This window comes from Tyto alba, unplaced genomic scaffold (genome assembly GCF_018691265.1).
Source record: "Tyto alba isolate M040663 unplaced genomic scaffold, T.alba_DEE_v4.0 Super-Scaffold_1, whole genome shotgun sequence".
Lineage (NCBI taxonomy): Eukaryota > Metazoa > Chordata > Aves > Strigiformes > Tytonidae > Tyto > Tyto alba.
The window spans coordinates 35,221,539-35,240,210 of NW_024881261.1; positions in this window are offsets into that span (position 1 = coordinate 35,221,539).

An 18,672-nucleotide genomic window follows, 5' to 3' on the forward strand; every position below is an offset into this window, starting at 1 on the left:
AGGACGGACTTGTTTACCTCATGGCCCTAGAATTGTTTTGGACTTGCTTCAAAAGAAGTTTTCCAGAACAAAGATTTCCGTGTGACTCTTTCACCATAGAATTGAAAACCAGCCTTACTTTTCAAACTAGAAATCTGTGAAGACATAGATGGGCCAAAAATAGGAAATGGACCAGAGAAGAAGCTGGAGCAGGCACCAGCCAACATGATGTGGTTTTGACCACCTTAAATAGATTGGTAAATTTCTTGATATTTTCCATTTCTGGTTTAAATCCAGGAGCACCCATGGGTCCCTAAGATACATGAATGTGCGTCTTCTCCCACCTCAGTGCTTGCTCCCTTAGCTAAGGAATCAGATCTACACTATGTTCTTCTAAAAACACCCTTAACCCAAATTAGAAGCTCCAGAGCATTGGCTTAGAAACTTCAGAGTAATCCCTGATGATTTTTTTTTTTTTTTTTTCCTCCATTCTGGTCTGCCTTCGGGATTTAGTTGTCATTTCCCCCTTGCATATCTGCCATTCCAAAACCATCACATATCCCTTCTTTCCAGAGGAATTACCTGGACTAAAATGATCCTGACAGTTCCTAATAGCTATTTAGTCAGATGACATACACATCTTTTCCACTGGCACTCTTCAAGTCCCTCTGTCGCTAGTTTCAGTGGGTATATATTATAGTGAAACAGATGTAAAGTATAAACTGTACACTGACTCTTTAAGCATTTAGAGACGCAATTTTTTTTGCAGAACATGAAGTTATGGCCTCCTCGATATGGCAAAGGATTATAAAGAGGAGGGAGAAGATGCAGGCAGGAGATGATAAGAAGGAAGTGAACTGTTCAAAAAACAGCCACAGACTTTGCATTTTGCGATGCTGCCCAGATATGGAGAGGGTTATCGCAGTGCCAGCAAGGGTGCAGTGCCAGCACCCGGCAGGATGCCTTTCTCCCAAAAAGGAGATGGGAAAGAAGAGCAGCGCTGGGAAGAGGCAGAGCCTGAAGGGCAGGCAGAGGGTCATAAAGTGGTTTTTGGGGGAAGGTAGCGGAGGTTAGGGGCATTCGCGAGAGGTGGGCGCTGATGGAGAGTGTGCTGTGCGCTCAGTGAGGCTTGGGGTTGCACGGTGGAAAAAGTGGCATGAAAAAGGGCTGTGCAGGAAAACAGAGCAGGCTCAGGTAGACCTGAGGCAGACAACTGCAGTGATGATACGTACCACATCTGAGTAAGTTAGGCTGCAGAAATTGGCTGTTGAAAAAGAAATTTCCAGGCATCTGAGAGAGGTTTTACAGCAAAAAGTATAACAGGGTAGGGCTACAGCTGCAAACTCTTGGCTCCAGTAGTGTTTGGGAACTGGTGATGTACGGTATGAGAGCAAATGTAAATGGGTCACCCTGGGGGCTTGCAAGTGCCTCTGGTCCCTGTGTGTGCTCCTAGCAGCCTTGGCTTGGGGAGTCCCCACGAATGCTAAGGCTACGAGCTATCGTGTTTCTGGCAGGCCAGATCTCCTTGTTGATCACTTCCTTAGCCAGAGCAATAAAACCAAGCAGGAACACAGATGTAGGCAGTTAGGCTTTGGCCTGACCATAAGACTTTCTCAGCTGTAAGAATAATTTCAGAAGAGCGGACTAAGGGAAATATTTTTTGCTTAATAAGTTGCAGCATTTCATCAGTCACATACCACACAACACGCAATTTTATAAACTGTTGCACTTTGCCTGGATAGAAATGGGTTGTAACTGATAACCCATAAAAAATTAATAGTTAGTTGTAAGATTTTAATGGAATAAAAAATATCGCAGTAATGAAAAAGCTGACATTTTAAGGACTGATAAAGCAACAGATTCATGGGAAGAATGTGTTACCAGAAAAGCTATGTATACTCTTGGCTATATATAACAGAGCTATCATCAGAAGATAGCAAATATCCAGGATGAGGATAACCAGAAATTATGGATAACCAAAAATCTAGGAAATTTAAATTGGGAGTATGTGAATTTGTGAGAGATTGAGATTGAAGGAAAAAAGTATTAACTAAAAAAAAATGCTTGAAAGTTATTACTTTGGCAGAGTTGCATTCCTAGATGCTCTTGATCTGGTCATTAGCTTGTATGATACTATGCAAAATCGTCTCACCACAGGGTTGCATGGTCAGAGCAAAGATCTGAGCCCCTGCTGTTTTATTGGGTTTTGCTCGTTATCGTATTTAATTGGCTCAAGTTAGATAGGATTTCTATAAACCTTAAAGTCATTTCATTTTCATGATTTCCATTTTCCTCTGCCATACAGAAGGGGTGTAACCATTTCCTCACGACAGAAGGAATCAAAGGGGAAGTCAAACAACACACGACCTAATCAATATCGGTAAGTGAATGTCATTGAGTAATTGATCTATGTCCTCCATGGGATGTTTTCTTTGTGGCCTGCTACCATAATGAGTGGTCAGCAGAGCAGAATTGCTCTAGATAGAAGATAAAGGCCTCTGGTGAAAATGAGCCTTTTTCAAATGTAAATTCAGAAAATACTGAAACAGAGGGCTATGGTGTTTGTTTTTTTTTTTTTTTTTTTAATTAGATGCAACTTTCTTTCAAAGTCATCACCAGTACTTACTTAAATTAAGAAATGCAGTAAACACTGGAGCTATTAATGACACTGTATAACTGTACCATGGGTAGTTATCTCTATCCCCCTCTGTTATTTTTAAGGACCTGTTTACTGAAATCAACAGTCAAATCCCATTAATAATTAAATGTTTAATTTTCTTTAGGGAGAAAAAATAAGATAAACACTCTATTTTCTTAGGTAATTCATGGTTATGAATTGAATGACTAGCTTAAAATCAATGTTAATAAATAATGTATAGGATTCTTTTTCAGCCACCCCATAAATACTAAGCTGATTGAGGAAAACAGAGAACATACTAATGGAAATATATCTTTAGGCAGTGATAAGATTTTTGTGTGTATGTTCCAATTTATATGAAATTGATTTCACACTTCCACTGGCAAATGAAGCCTTGTATCAACCAACTGAACAGACGCACGAGCAGGTGAGCACTTAACCATAACTTTCCTCTCTCTCAGTTGCTGCTCAGGGTCCCCGTTGTAAGGGCCTGCCTGGCACTCCTCGGCCGTGGGTGCAGCCCTGCACGGCTTTGCAGGGTCAGGCCCTACATTTCCCAACTCTTATTTTAGGCAGCTCCTTCTACATATCCCATCGAGTACTCTTTTGTTGTGCTGAATCTGGTCTGCATGTGTGCCCCGCATGAGGATGGCACCTTGTCTGACTGAGGCAGAAAAGGGACAACCAAGTTACTGTTGGCAGGCAACGGCTGACTTGGAAGCAGCTTATTTTGGAGGGGCGGAAGGAAGGACAAAACTGTAACACTATTTATGGCGTGGAGGTAAGCAAGGTGGTGTGTGGGTCCTGGCTGGGGAACTTTGTAGTCCCTGAAGTTTGTATCATCAAGGTTGTTAGGGTTAAAACTCACAGTTGATGAAAATCAAGACACGTCAATTACATTTTAATAGTTCATCATTTTTCCCTTAGGTGACCCAGGTCACTTTTGTTTATTACACTAGGCATAAAACAGGGTGCGACTCCAGTCAGGAGGTGCTTTCTTCTTCCCTTTTCGGTGTCCCCATCCCTCTAAAATATCAAGTGGTAGTATATAAGGAATAAACTGAATAAAAAATTGAATAAGTAGGTTTTGGTACATGCACAGATCCTGCTAACATGCCTGATTTGGCCAGTTGCATCAATGTAAAGCTAAATGCAAGGAAAATGATTCCTAATTGGCACTGACAAGCAGCAAGTGTAATCTGTGAAACAGCCTGTGCTGTCAAAGAAGGGGAGAGTCACATGTGACAGCTTTTGAAGCCAAGTACAGTTCCTCTCCTGGAATGTGAATCAGCTTTCCTCAGAGAAGAGAAAACAAATACTATAAGTTCTTAGGTAATTTCTGTTTACAGTTGAAGATGTATGATGTTGCCAATAAAGACAAAAAGGCGAAGGGCTTTTTTTCTTTTTTTTTTTCAAGAAGGAATTAAAAGTTAGATGGAAAATGTGAATCCCTTGAGATGGGAACAGTGGTACTTAACACCTGGGGCCTGTTTTCAGCTATGGAACTAGATGGTCGATTAGGAGGAAGTTTCATCTCTGAAACAGTGAAGATGACTGAAGTGTGGGGTGGTGCATCATAGATGAAGAGGGAGTTTCTGTATTTTGGCTTCAGTGATCCTGAAGCTCTGAGAAGGAGATGAAGTGTTAAAATGAGGTCTGAAACCAGCAATAGTACTGAGAGCTGCTAAACAGTGCACTAATCAAGGAAGGCAATAAATTGTATAAGGTAATGAACAGATTTACAGACTTGGAAAATGGTGAAGAAGAAAAATGCATTCAGGTTAAAAGCAAGCAATGAGTTTCTAGACAGGTATGAACATACATCCTGAACAAGGGAGAAGGAGGTTGGGAACACTGTGTGAACGCCTGCTATAAAACCAATCTCTCTGACTTGGAAACCTTCTGGAGGTGACATCAGGCCTAATTATGTGAATACTCTGGCTGTTTTATTAAAAAGTTTCAGCACAATTTAGGATATACTCACTCCAGAAATCACTTCAGATATGAAGTGCCCTGAACTCTTGTCAGTTTGTGAATTTTGAATGTTCCAGGCAGTGCTGAGCATGTCACTTAGGCAAGCACATGGACCTTGGCCTGCAGACTGCGTTAACTGAAAAGAGAATGATGCAAACAAAAAAATTTGTAGAGAAAGCGCATGAAAAAACAGTGGGCTTGGTAGTTTGTGCTTTCAAAATATGCTTGTAAAGTGAAATAGGGTGGATTCACACCCCTAGCAGTACTAATGATCAATTCCCTTCCTTCTCTGCTCTGATTTTTGCCTTAGAGTTTTATATTAAAAGAGATCTTGAGGAAGTGGGCATATGAAGATGGACAGCCTTATGCTTTTATTAGTTGCTCAGAAGATATTCTCAGTTTTTTAAGGAGCAACAGCATATGGTATAAAACATAAAAAAGCAGTTCCAGAAAGCCTTGGGAGCCACTGAAAGTAAATAAAGTGGGCAGAGTAGCGCCACAGAGAAATTGCAGACAGGAGTCAGTGGGTAACTTAAGTTATGAGAAGTCAGTGTAAGGACCAGGAGAGAGAGATTAAGAGTTATGAAGAGCAGAGGTGAAGATCTCTGTTGGAGACTGGGTTTAGTGAGTATTCACTTTGGTGAGCCAGAGTTGCAGCAGTGCCTGCTAGCACAAGAGTCGCACAAGTGGGTGAGCCTTTTGGGTATGAGGATTCAGAGTGGGGAAACTGAGATCGCCTGGAGTTAGTATCATAATAATATGATATTAACTCACTGGAATAAGCTTGCAATGGCAGAGAAGTTTTGCTAGAACTAATAGTTTATTTTATCTTGTTTCCAAATGCTATGCAGATGTTTTCTTCTCAAATAGTTGCTTATCAGTTGATGCTCATTTATTTCTTGGCCTGTAATATTCCCTGGTGTTATTCTTATCTTTCGCTCTTGACTTCTCCAAGAGGGGAGTCGCAGTTAGAACCTAGGACATGCCTGACTGTCTGACTCTTCCCATATGTAAAAGCAGATCCCATTTCTGTTCCAAAGTACCATATTACTCATTTGGATCATTTTCCCTCCAGTCTCTTTCTGGTCTTTAACTGAAAGCTCTCAAGGACAAGTGGTTTTCTTAAGTACTAATTATTCTATGAGTCTTGATGATTATTACTAATTACATCCTTCTCAAGCATGGAGTTTCTCAGCACCTCCATGCAGAGGTCAGTAGGAGGGTTTCAGCATGATGGCTCTCTGAAGTGGAGTACTTCTGTTTCCAAAGCATACATTGAAGCTGAAACAAAAGTTAGGTCTTTATTTTCTGGCATTGCACTCCCTTTCACTTCAGTGTTCACCTTTGTGTGTGACAACTCTGGCCCCAAACCTTGAAGACTGTGAGTACACATCTTGGCTTAGTGACTCAGCTTTCTATTTTATTTGTTTGCCTCTCTTACATTATTTTGATGACCTGCATTTCTTTCAAGGGGAAAAAAAAGCATGTGCTGTTACCAAACACAGCAGAGACAGAAAATCACAGAAGAATGCCGAGCGAAATTTTCAGAGAAGCAGAGGGCAGCCATTCCCATCCTTTAGATCACTGAAAGATCAACTTTGTTACTTTATAAAGGGTTATATCATCAGCTACCTCTTGATAACAAGGTTATTCCAATGAGATAGTATTATACTATGAGTCACCTCTTCCCAACAGGAGAAATGGAGAGGAAGGACATTTTCACTTCGGCTTTCCTGTAGGTAAACCAGAAAATAAGCTGTCATGAAATTTGTCTCCTATAGAAATAGGAGGCAGAACACATATATACATATTACATCATGACAGTTGATTATTGCAAAATGATATTTTTGTGTATGGGGTAATGCAGTCCTGTGGGACTTTTTGAGTCTAGTTGACAAATCACTGAGGATATAAATAGCTCTCTCCTTTAAGGACGCGCTAGAGGAAGGCCATTTTTTTCCAGGGAGAACGAGGCATCAGCCTTTATCTCCTTGTGCATGCTTTTCACTGACATGATTTTTGTTTCCCTCTGGTCTCAGACAAACTAGGCGTTACGTGCCTATGTAGAGGAACCATCAGATGATTCCCACCAGTCTCTTGTTAACCACACCGTACGTTGTATGTTGCAAATGCTCCTCTGCAGTATTGCAGTATCATAGCAGGCTGACAGAGGGAAAGGATGAATAAGGCTAATGTCACCCCTGGCAGAGCCTCCTGTTTCCTTTGTTATTAAAACATGGGGAAAATCAGCAGCAGTCATGGCTACCTCAGACTCTGATGTTATGGATGGCAGAGGGGTTTTTGTGGCCATTTCAGGGGCCACGGGAGTCTGCCCTACCCAGCGGCTGCTGCCTTTGCTGTGCCTACAGTCAGCTCTGCGGCATCCGCTCTTACGGGAGAGATGGCAGGACCGAATGGAAAACCATGTTCTCCCCTCTCCCACGAGCAGACCTTGATAAGAGTTGGCTGAAACTGAAGAACTCCAGGTAGATTGCCTCAAATTTCTTTCCTGCTCAGTTGTTCAAATTTCAGCTTATTTCCACTGGCGGTGCCAGCATCACTGTCCTTCCCCATCCCACCGGCAAAACCAGTTAGTCTAAATGTGAATTAAGGTGGGTAAAAAGAAAGGCTTTTGAATCTGTGTTTTACAAGAAGATGGACACAAAAGCCCACAAGCATATTATTCACCTTAGCAAGTTACATTTAAACTAAAATGATTTTTTTTTTTTAATTATTTTGTAGAATCTGGGAATCTGTTTTACAACATGGGGTTTTTGTTTTCAACAGGCCTGTAGTCCTGTAAGGGATTTGCAATGCAGCTGCAGAAAACACCAACCACAGTCTAATGGAGTGTCAAAGAACATAATTAGATATTAAGACAGATGATACAGGCATTGTTACAGGCAACTTAGAAAATTACAACCTAGAAAACTCCCCCTTAATGAGGATTAGTTATAGCTGAATGTTTCTCACTGAAAAACTGGGAAGAATGTTATGCACGTTGGTGTGTATGGGGTTTTTCCTGTTGAGGGCTTCACTGAGAGTGTTGCTGTGGTTTAACTGAGACACCTTGTTGCACTCAACGCAGAGGAATGTACTTTGGGGCCCGATCTCTTCATGTAAATAACCAGGTGCTCTGCCTGACAGTGCCAGTAAGATTCCTGAAGTTGATGGGAGACTGTCCAGCTACCTGCATATTACTGTAGTCCAATTAATCTTACTAGATAAAAGTATGCCTTTATATTGTTGACAGAGGACTGTCTTTTTCTTTAAAAAAAAAGTGACACATTTTGAGAACATGTTAACTTATACAGATACCTATGAAGATGAAAATGCTTTATGATATCTAATGTTTCATCATTTACAGGATTTTCACTAGGAATTTCAGATTAAGCTCTTCATCTTTCTATTTTTATTTGTGTATGATGCAAGTTAGCATCACTTCTTTCAAATTAGACTGAATTTCAAGAGACCTGTCCTCATCCTCTGCAAATTTACTATCTTTCCTCATGTGCAAGTTTGAAAAAAATACAAAATCTGTAATTTTCTGAAGCAAAGAAGAAACTATTTAATTTTGACTGAATTTTGGTGATGTTTCAGAGTAGGTCTTCTGTGTTTTCCTTTGCAGGCATAAACTACACAGGTGTGAAACAAGCTGCCTGTGAAATACAGATAGATACAGTGGTTTTGTATAGCTGAGAACCTGGCAATAGAAGCTTTGGGTGACTATATTCTATTTCTTATATGCTGATGCAATTTTGGATCAGTAATTAAGGGATGATGTCACTCCTATATGCAAAGCCGGAGCATTGCTATATAAACATTGTGCGTGCTATCACACAAAGTTTTGGAAATCCTGAAAAACTAGAGTCACTGATTTTAGTGCATCTCTACGAGATTTAACGAAGAACAGATGTTCAAAGCAGACTGTCGTTTGATCTATGTTCCTGTGAAGTACTCCCACCTCATTAGATGGGCTAATGCTGCATTTGTTGAAGGCAAGGAAAGGTAAAATTAGAAATAGCTTGACATGACACTTCAGCCAACTTAAACATTTTCTTCAGAGTGTTCAGCCTGCATCTTGTCATCCCATTTTACTTTATCTAGAGTGAACCTAGTTGAAATGTCTTACATCATAAGCAAACCTCACTTGTTTCTCAAAGGGACAAGCCTCTTTGGAACGGAGAGAAATTATGAAATAATGTGACAGAGATGTGTGACTAATAGACGTTATTGAAGTCTTGATTTCTTTGAGGCAAAAAGATTCAATGTAAACTGTAGAGTAAGTGCCTACATCTTAAAAGTCTGCAATAAGAAACAAAACTGAGTTCCATATCACTTGACAGTGAAACCTTGTAAGAGATTTTTGTCTTCTGAAGACTGATCCCGAGAATAAAATCTCACTCAAAATAACAGAACTGTGCATCAGGAAGGAATGTTTAAAAAGTTACAAAATGCCAACCAGCTGGTTAGCAGCGTATTTCCAAAATACTGATTTGACTGTGAAAAGCGGTAAGAGCTTTCCTGAGCAACATGGTCAACCCTGTATCTGACATGAGGTGGAACCAGAGTCCTCCTGAGGTCCCTTTCCAGCCTGACTTAACCTGTGGTGCTAGGGATACTTGCATCAACATTAGTATAAGACACTTATGTTCAAATACTCTGGAGATGCTGAACAAGGAAAGGAAACTGTTAACGGCCTCCTGGCCAGACGTGCTGTAGTGCATTTTCTTTCTCACAGCCTTGTTTCAGGCAGGTCCCGAGCAGTGTCGCCATTCGCCTCTTCTCGAGTAAGCAGCAACATGCCATAGCGCAAGTGGTACACCCTGAGGCAGGCTAACAAATTTTGTGGTATGTATTGGGCGTAAAGTGCAGAGCTTTAGTGATTCACCCAGTTATCCATATGCTGTAAGTTGAATTGTTTACATCATATTTTGTCTCAGTACCGGAGTCAGTAGTTAGGTGTTTGTATTAATTAGCAAGAAACAGAATGAAGTAAAAATTCCCCACGTTAAGACAGTTTTGCTCACAACAGTGGTGTCTCCACTGATACCTGCCTTTGAAATGCTAAATGAGCCTTTAATTTTGAGACCTAAAAAGCTTACTAATTTGAAACAAAAGTAACATAAAAGGTAGTGCATTAAGATAGGTTCCCTTTTGTATCATCTCCTATTAGATGACATAAAAATTTCACAGGAAATAATCCTATCTAAAAATGTTAGTAAAACTTATTCCTGAACTTTAGTTAATAGCACTCTTGTGTAATACTTTTGAATTGGAAAACCATCATGCGTTACTGGTATTCAGGTGGGGCACTAAGTGTGTCATCTTTGCTTTCAATTAATATCTGATAAAGTTGTGAGAAGTGTTTCTTAAATTAGACTTGCCTTGTGTATTAATTAGAACTTGCTCTCAACTGTTCTCATAATGCTTCTGATGAAACAAACCATTCCTCCAGGCCAGATGGTGTCTTTTGTCAGGTTAACTAAAAATCCATGCCTGCTACGTAGGAACAGTTATACAAATAATTAGTCACTTCTTAGACTGGTCAAAGAAAAGCAAACAAAAAACCATCTACCAAAGCTCTGCCCAAAACTCTGAAAATGGTTTATGGAGCTGTTGGACTAGATTCAAATCCTTTTGTTTTTGTTGATTCATACCTTGCTGTCGAGACTTCTCTGGCTTCAGTAACATCATTTGTGGAGCAGAATGACATTCCGAAGCGCAGGAGGAGTGAGAGTACAAATGTAATCCCAGGTGGAGCATTGGCGTTGGCCAGGTTTACACTAGCCAGCAGTGGGTTTAGGTTTTGTTTGTTTGCTTGGAGACTGATATAATACCCCTCTGCCTTCCTTCTCCCTTGCTAGTAGAGAGCAGTCCGCAGCATGAGAGCCTTTGATTGGAAACAGTTTTAAAAGCAAATACAAGTAGATGAATTTCCTCTCTGAGAGTGCTGTGCGTGGTGCTAGCCCAGAGCAGCAGACACTTCCACGTGGTGGGACTTCATGAAAGTTGATCTGATTCTGCAGACTTACTACTCTGTCTCTGTAAGATGATTCTCTAAAAAAGGCAAATGATGCATTATAATTTACTTTCCATTTCATCCTTCTGGAAACCTTAAGTACTGTAATTTATTGTCAGTATTTCAAGGGAGAAGCTGTGAGTCTAATGCAGAAAAATATGATGGGAGTTTGAAATTCCTTTTTTTCTTAAAAAAAAAAAACAAAACGACCAAACCCTAGCCCTGGTTCCAAGACAATTAGCCTGTGCTTGCTTAAGTTGTAGTTTTAACCTTTGAAATACTCAACAACGTTGTTCTACCCATCAGATTTCTTTGACAGCAGCTGGATATTTCTTGTGTAACTGTTCAGGAAATAGGTTAATTTTTATAATCCCAGCTTTTTATCATCATTATGGTGGCTTTAAAAACATGAGCCAGACTCATCTGGAGATGACTGTTATAGCACATTTGCCTTGCATTTATGTTCAAATCACCTCCTTCACTTCTCTCAACTGCCGTGTGAATACTGTACTCAGTTCTAAATGTAACTCACAGAGGAAAGGTATTTAATTTCACCGCTGTAAGAGGAAAATTTCTTAGGAGTTTGAGGTGGTGAACTTTTGAGGGACTTAATTTCTTCATTAAACTGCAGCTTAATCATGCATCCCAGTGCTTTGTTAGAGGCATTACCTTGTAATTTTCTATTTCCCACACATTATTTCTAGTAATACTTCTGAGAGAGGTACCTCTCTCCCGATTTCCACTCCTGAAGGGCAAGAATAAGACCTCTACACACTGTTCATCCTCAGTACAAAGGGGAAAAACAGTGCTTTTAGATAACACCTGCATAACGAAGTTGTGAGTTGTGTTAATCCTCCCATGTTTTCAGGGTAAAATGCAGCCTATGTGTGGCATAGGAGATTGGAGGAGAAGTGATCTAGACCATTGTATGGACAGTCTTTTAACTTGTTGATTAAGTTTCTGTGTAGGCCCAAGATTGAGAAGAAGGTAACATAAAACAGTTTAGAATTTGAGGAAGCCTGACATATATGTGGCTTATGGAAACTGGGGCTGTCATTCATGGAGTTGGTGTGTGCACAGGAATGACATTTGTTAACCGAAGGTCTGATATACAACCACCTGTTAGCAGAAAAACCTGCTTAACTGAGAGCAGCTTGATAACTCCCTGCACCAGAGACTACCACAAGGTGGTATGTTCCGTGAGCTCTACTCCCCTTTTTACATCTAATGAATAATGTAAGCAGTGGGTTTTATTGCTACTTACTGTTCAATGAATGGCAGAGTGATGTGTGACCTGAATAAATATTTAAGTGTATTAGAGTCTGCAAAATTTTCCCTTTGCTATAAAATGCCTTTAAGAATATGTTAGACAATTCCAAAGGGTAAAAGCAGTAAATTGGAATTGTCCCAGATTATATGATGGAAAACATATTTGTAGTTTACTCAGCCTCTTCTTTAATGTAAAAGCTAAACAAGTTTCTGATGAATAATGACATCTTCATACATTTTAACTTGCAGCTGACTTTGTTAAATGTCAGCTAGGCCATATAAAACAGTACTGAAAGTGGTAAAATAATGTGCACAATTATGTATCGTGATCTGGATGCACAAGATCAAAGGAAGCTATGCTGGAAATAGGTTTAACGTGACAAACCATAAATTTATTTAGATAATGCCAAGAGAAGGATGAGGAATGGGCACTTCTAAATACAGGAAACAGGGGTAAAACTGTCTCATCTAATTGTGGAAGTAAAGTAACAACAGCTATTTTACCTGTTCAAACCCCTAACTAGGAATTTTGTTCAAGATGGGCAATTTCTGACAGGGATTCAATCCATGCTAAGCCTAAAGCTGCATTTATCTTAGACCCAGTGAGCTTTGGTTCTGGTAGTTGTTTGGCTTTGATGCTTTTGCCACAAGAAATGTTTCCTTCTGTGTTTTATAGATTATGCAAGACACTTCTGATAAATTGACTTAAAGGCTGTTGCTGTGGGTCTTTTATCTCCAGATGGTTGATGCATTGTCTTCCAAAGCCCTCTTTCCCCATGCTCATTCTTCATACAGGAAGGCAGAAAGTGAAAGATGACTATACTAAACATTTTCCCTATATTGCTTTACCGGATTATTTTTTCCAGTGCATCACATTCAGTTTGTTAAAACCTCTGATTTTCTGAGCACTACTCAAAATGGCAGAAATTCTTTTCTCTACAGGGATTTTTTTGCCTTGTGCAACTCTTAATGTTGTTTTTACTCATTGTCTTAGTGTCCGTGTTTGTATGGATTTTATGGGTTTGAGATGCATAGTGAAAGCACAGCTGCTAATTCGTTCTGGCCATTTGGCTGGAAATTGCCAGGTACTGAGCACTCCCAGACATTTTAATGGAAAGTTTCAGATGGACTGTCTCAAGGGTGTGCTTATTTTGTTTAAACTGGTTCAGTCATTTCTCATAATTTCAGATGCTCTCGGCCTGTTACCTTTTCAAGTGTAGATTCAAAACCACACCTATCTCTTGTTAGTATTTGTATTAATAAATACTAAATAAATTGACAGTTTCTAAAGTAGAGTAAGATTATTTGTAAGTGATGGTATCTTTAAGAAGCAGGAGAATCAAGCTGAGATTTGTTTTACTATTATGCTAAATTTCAGTTTGTGGTTTTGTCTCCTAGCTTGGTAGTGACCATAAAGAAGAGATCCAGTGAGTTATTTTCTGCAGTTGTTCTCAATTCACAGAGCTCTCTGTGCAAAACTCTGAATCGTCAGATTGTCTGTCTAGAAAACCAACAGGCAGTGTGTGAAACACTGTCTGATCAGGGTGGCCAGGAGTCATCCAGTCACTCGGTAGCTAGGTCAGAAGGCTGAATTGTCCCACAGCAAAATTGTATTTCAGTTTCTCATTTGTGAGGGAGCACTTGCACTATGAAGTGCGTTGGCCAGCCTGCTTACCCTGGGCATCTGAGCCTGACCGTGCTATATCATCATGGAGGCAGGGGATAATTGGTAATCCACACATGGATGATCATCTCTTCTAATCAAGGCTTTAGAGTGGAAAGCATCTGCCAATTTCGGGGTGAAGAGCAAATGTACAGGGTGCCTGATGTTCAAGAACATCTCCTGCCAGTGACCAGCCGTCACAGTCACTCCCTGTCATTGAGGACACATGTGCAGCACAGGGCACAGCGCTTCTGACTCTAGCGTGGATGCCTGTTAGTGGTTGCAGCATCTTTTAGGCATTTAGCAACCAAATAAACAGGGTTTTGCCAAAGGTTTTGCAGCTTGGCTTTTGTCACAAAGAATAACCACGTAAATCGAAAGCTTTACAAAGCATAATGAGTTATTTTAACATTTGCAGTGTTTTCTGTATTTCATATCTTAAAAGTATGTGCATGAAGATATGTATGCAGAGATATGCAAATTTTGGTGCCGTTTGGTATGTATGAAAGAAGGCATCCCACTTTGGAGTGGGATCCAGAATACTCTGTGTGTGTGTGGCATCAATTGCACAGAGTAGGGGAAATCTGCAAAGGGGTTTCAGAACAAGCGACACTGAAAACAGAGTAATGTGGGATTAAGGAATGGCAGACTGGAGAGTGTGTTAGTCCGTTTCCACATCCATGGAAGATATCTCTGTCCATGTGAGATGCTCAGTTCAGATCCCTGTCTGGAAAGCAGATGAAGATGGACTCGAGCATGGCCTAAGTGCTCAGGCAAAAAAGGGCAGCTGTCTCAGCAGAGCTCCAGGAACAGCCCCCTGGCAGAGACGTGTGCCTGTAGAAAATGCTGCACCAAAGTTAGAAACCTGCGGTCAGAGTCAGCCAGTGTTTAATTAAACTCATCTGTTGAATTTCTTGAGTGAAATCTTGATGCCAGTGAAATCAATAGCAAAACTTCCACTGACTTTTACTTGGAGCAAGATTTTGTCTCATTTTTGGTAAGTACAGAGAAACAGTAACTGCAAAGGCCAGGGTTTTCAAAGCTACCAGGAGGATTTAAAGTGCCCTGAAAACATGAATTGTCAGTGTTCATTTCCCTTGGGCAGCTCTTGCAGTCTGAATTCTATGTTGATGGAAAACCATGATGAAATATTAAAGCCCCTCAGAGTCAAGACATGTGAAATTCACTGTATGTGGATTTCTGAACTGGCCAGTCAGCAAGGGCCAGCCGTTGTGTGTCAATGCACGAAGGTACAATTCCAGGGCATGAGATTTGCATCATGCCTGGGAGTGATATTTTGCTTGCAAAAGAAAATCTGAGTTGCAGAATTAGCAGACGTATACAAAAAAGGTGAAGGAGAAATACACACAAGTACCCTTGGGGTTGCTGACACTGAGTCAGACTGCTAAATAACAAAGCTACATGAGTACAAATAAACTATGAAGAATAATAAAGTTCTTTTTTCACACATGAATGCCTTTTGACCTTTCCAACAGAAAAACGGGTTACATTCTCAGTTAATGAAGTATCCATGATACAACCTAATTAAACACTGGTCATGCCGGTAGCCCCTGCTGAGAATAGCTCTTTTTTTTAAACTCCCTTTATTATAATCCATGTGTTGGTGTTACAGGGTGACATTACTTCTTTTGAAGCAACACAACTTTTGTTTTCAAATTTGGTGGGTATATAGGATAGTAGTGAGTTCACCTGTGAGCTGCAAGAAGTATATCTGCTTGAGATCAGGAAATACCTTAATGCTGTCTATGTTCTTTAGGTTGATAGGGCAGGGACTTAATTTCACCAATTCACAAAAACTGACTCCCATCATAACAAGTCAGCAAGAGACCCCAAGAGAGAAGTGTGACATCTGTCTCTGTTCCCTCATGACAGGGTTCATAAAAATGTTCTTGTTTCATTGCAACAGGGAAAACCAGTGTTTGAATGTTTTGTAAATGATCGAAATCAGTCCTTGTTCTGAGCTGCTCTCAAGAATGTGGATCTTGTTTGGTAAGTTTTTTTTCAGAGACATTTTTTGTTAAGGAGACAGGAGTGGAAGATTCCCTATAGTCCCCCAGGGAGTTAGCCTGTCTGCACAAGTGTTTACTGCTTGGATATTAGAAACGGGTGCTGTTCAAACTCTAAAATAGCTCAAACTTTTCTTTCTTGAGCAGCAGTGAACATCACGATCAATATGGTCCACTATCATTTTTTGTCCCAGTCTTGAGCAGTGTCTTCCAGCTTGAGTCTGATCAGGACGTCATTTTCCTGTGTGTTCTGGTTGCCTCAGCTGTCAAGGATAAGGTATTTTGTTAGTCATTCATTTGCTGAATCACAAACTGACTTTGTGTTTCTTCCTCTTCCCTCTCCACTTCCAGTTTCAGAATCTGAACAAAACTAATAGTTTCTGCTCCCAAAATTCCAAGAGAATGAAATGAAGAATACTGGAACTGGGAGAATTTACTATAAAGCCATTTCCATTCTGTTCTCCCATTTACGCCAGAGGATCTGTGTGGTCTTTGAGTTTCAGACCCAAGGCATTCATTCAGAAAGACTGCCTGCCCTTCATCTATTGCTGTGCAACACAGAACAGTAATAGTAAATGTATGGTTTCACTTTCCTCAGCCAGATAATTGAGGTCAAGAAGTTAAGCAATATGTGTTTGTAAATCCCATCCATGACTTTGTATAAAGGGAGACTTTTACTATTCTCTACTTTCATTCATAGAAGAAAATTGAGAAATAATCCTCTCTGAAATACCTACATGATAGAGAATTGTTTTTTGTGTGCTTGAATTGTATTATGTGCTTTTTAAATATTTATTGTGCTAACAATACCGTTCTCTTCATTAAGTAATATAAATTATCAAGAAATAGAAGCTTCTTAGAGATTACCTTGTTTTCTGACTAATTGAAATAAACATTCCCATAGACACTAAAAAACCCTCAACCAAGACACTTGTGTCAAAAGTCCCCATATACAGGAAATCCAGAGTCGTGATCCAGTGAAAATAGGTATGAGTTAGGCTCTTAAATAGTGATGGTTCTGTATTTACAAAACAAAAGTAATAACAGTATAAACAAGGTAATGTCCTATAAGGTTTTTGGAAACTGGATATTACTTTAAATGTAACTAGTTAGAATTACAAAAGCTGATAAAACTGCAAAATCTGAAGTGTTGTTACTAACAGACCTTGTACTTGCTAACTTCTTTCATGTTCTACGTGTCACCAGCCTGACAGTGTGGTAGATCAACTTGAGTCTCTGGGTGGGCCTACAGCTTGTATCCTTTCCATCTGTAATACAGAGAGAGAATAACTACTTTCTATGTATCTTGAGAATAGGTTTTAAAAAATATAATCAACGTGGAGGCCAGCTACTGAACAAAGACATTTTACCCCTCCAAAGAGGGAGGATTAAGAATAACTACACAGAAGCACTGCCAATGCTTCCCTTGGTTTTTGGACTCATTATTATTTCCCTCTTTGTTTTCAGGCATTGGTAACCTAAGACCTGCAATTGGGAGAGCAAAGGGAAGGACAGAATAAGTTAGTGAGAGCAGAGGTTAAATTTTAACATAACCAGTGTCACTGAATGGAGCCACCTGAAAATTCACAACTGCCAGAAAACTTCCTGCTGATAGAGGGAAACAGTCATTTTGACAATCTGATGTCCTTGATTTTGGGTAAGTGAATATTTTGTTGAGTCACAGTTGTGAGGCTGGATCACTGAACTTGGTGAAAACCGTGCGCCGCATGCAGGTGAGAGAACTCAACAGATGCGGCAAAAGATAAATGCTCCTGTTCAATTAGCAAAGGCATGGTGGTTTTAAAACACTGAGGCCTATCACTACTTCGGCAATTCTTAGCAGTGGTGTTACTGATAATTAACTTCTGTTGGTAGCAAAATGATGATACGATCAAGAGAAGGGGATTTTTGTCATACAGACTGTCCTAACAGTACTCAAAAAGAGGAGGGGAGATGTCTAGAACTTGTAATGGATGACTAACATCACACTTAAAGGTGTGATATTGGGTCTGTACATTGTTAATGTCATTTATATATGTTTTATGTTAACTTGCCAAGTTAAAGAGTTTTGTCACGTGGAGAATTACACAATGCAGAATGGCACGGCATGTTCTCAGAAGATTCACAAGAACAACAATTTGGTTTGACAGCAGTTGTGCTTCTCTACCAGAAAAACTCTCTGCTTTTCTTAAATACATCCGACATACTGCATGACATTTATTTTTTTGCCAAATTAATTATGCAGCTTCCCTTTTCACCCTGCCATTGCTAACATTATTTTATCCAGGGATGACACTCAAGCTGGCCCGGCTGGGCCCAGGCGAGCCATGCCAGGGGGTTGGGCTGTCCCTGTGCGCCCTTCCCCAAGCCAGGGAGATTCCTGCTCCACACCACAGTTCCAGCTCTTCTGTTTTCTGAGGTGTGTTTTCTGGGGCGTGTGGCACGTCCGTTAAACTTTTGTGGCAGATCTGCTTATGTAGAGATGGCAGAACAGTCCTCTTTATAGCTTACGGGTAGGTCATTTCATTTCACATCTCAGAGTGCCACCGAAGCCCCAGCTGTACTTTGTTTGGTGTCCAGTGCGTGCTCTCCAGAAGTACAAAGGCAGCTTTCCAAAGCCGAGGGAACAGTGCTGCGCACCATGTACCTCTATCTCATTTAAGGTTTTGGTAATAGGTTCTGCTTGGATCTATAAGTAGATTGTAGGTAAAATACTTCATTCTTGCATGAAGACCTACCTGTGATTCTGTATGTGTAACGGTAATCACAGCTAATGCAATTTTTCTAATGTGCTTACAAATGTCTAGGGAGATTTAATTATTTTGTTCTTATGAGGGTATTTTTCTGCATAACTTCCTGTGAAATCCTGTTGAGCTCTTTGCCGGTCTGTCAAAGAGACATTCTCGAGGGAAGGTGGCACATTTTTTCTGAGGCCAGCTGTATTCTAAAAAGAAAAAAAAAAAAAAAAAGTAGCTCTCTTTGTTTGTTAAATTGATTTAAAGAGGGATTTGGGAGGAATTTGGATCTTTATTTCCTTTGTAACTATAACAAACTTCTGTTGAGTACATGTCCCCATGATTTTCTTCAACAGCATTTACTA